Here is a 904-nt window from a genome sequence, read left to right as displayed (position 1 = left end):
TAGGCGGCTAGATCTAGATCTATGTGATGAGTTGGATTAAAATTGAATGAATTCGTGCAGAATGTTTCGGAAGGAGTGAGTGAGCGGGAGACCCAAAAAAGTTAAAGTATCGCCTTTCCGATAGATCATTTCACATGAAAGCGATAGTTAAAGGACAGGTCGGATGCAGGGGGCACCTGGTTTTCTGATTTTAGTCAAGGAAAATGGGGAAAATGTATTTATTTTGTATTTTACAACGCGCGATGCTCGAAAATTAGTAGCTCAGGGAAGTCTACCGGTGGTTACCGCCTCAGGTTAAAAATAGCGACCAATGGCTGTAGAGGGAAAAAAAGGCACATAGTATTCGATATTAAAACAATGTTTCGCTTTTGTGGCGATTTAGGGCGTTTTTTATTATTGAAATAATATGAGGAAAGCAGTGAAATCATTATTGTAGCCAGAAAAGGACGAATAACTGCTGATTTCGTTTGAGTATATTTATAAGCCCCAATTTTCTCACACCGATGTCTACGGCCATACCACGTTGAAAATACCGGTTCTCGTCCGATCACCGCAGTCAAGCAACGTCGGGCGTGGTTAGTACTTAGATGGGTGACCGCTTGGGAACACCACGTGTTGTAGACTTTTTTTCATCTTTTGTCTTTTGTTTTTACCCCACTGGACACCTATTCTTACCACCTGTACTCTTTCCTAAGTTCACCACATACCTGTGAACACTTTTGTAATATCGAAATATTTTTTGTTTGTTTCTTTTGTGCCTTCACGGTAGGCTACCTCGACCCTCCCCACCCATGAAACAAACCCCTTAAAAACCAAAGGAAAGATGACCACTCTGCCCAAATTAAATAAATAAACTAAGTAGGCTACAACCAAATAATTGTACAATCAAACCTAAGTAATAAGG

General features: G+C 40.4%; 1 non-coding gene across 1 annotated transcript; it reads left to right on the top strand.

Moving 5' to 3' along the window:
• The first annotated feature begins 505 nt into the window (after positions 1–505).
• LOC131933631 (5S ribosomal RNA) lies at positions 506–624 on the top strand. The gene has a single exon (XR_009385101.1). It is a non-coding gene; the product is annotated as a 5S ribosomal RNA (ribosomal RNA).
• The last annotated feature ends 280 nt before the right edge of the window (positions 625–904 follow it).

This window comes from Physella acuta, unplaced genomic scaffold, assembly GCF_028476545.2.
Source record: "Physella acuta isolate Inbredline_101_S28 unplaced genomic scaffold, ASM2847654v3 ptg002588l, whole genome shotgun sequence".
Classification (NCBI taxonomy): Eukaryota; Metazoa; Mollusca; class Gastropoda; family Physidae; genus Physella; species Physella acuta.
The sequence above is the reverse complement of the archived record's forward strand: the minus strand, read 5'-3'. Positions and strand labels throughout refer to the sequence as shown.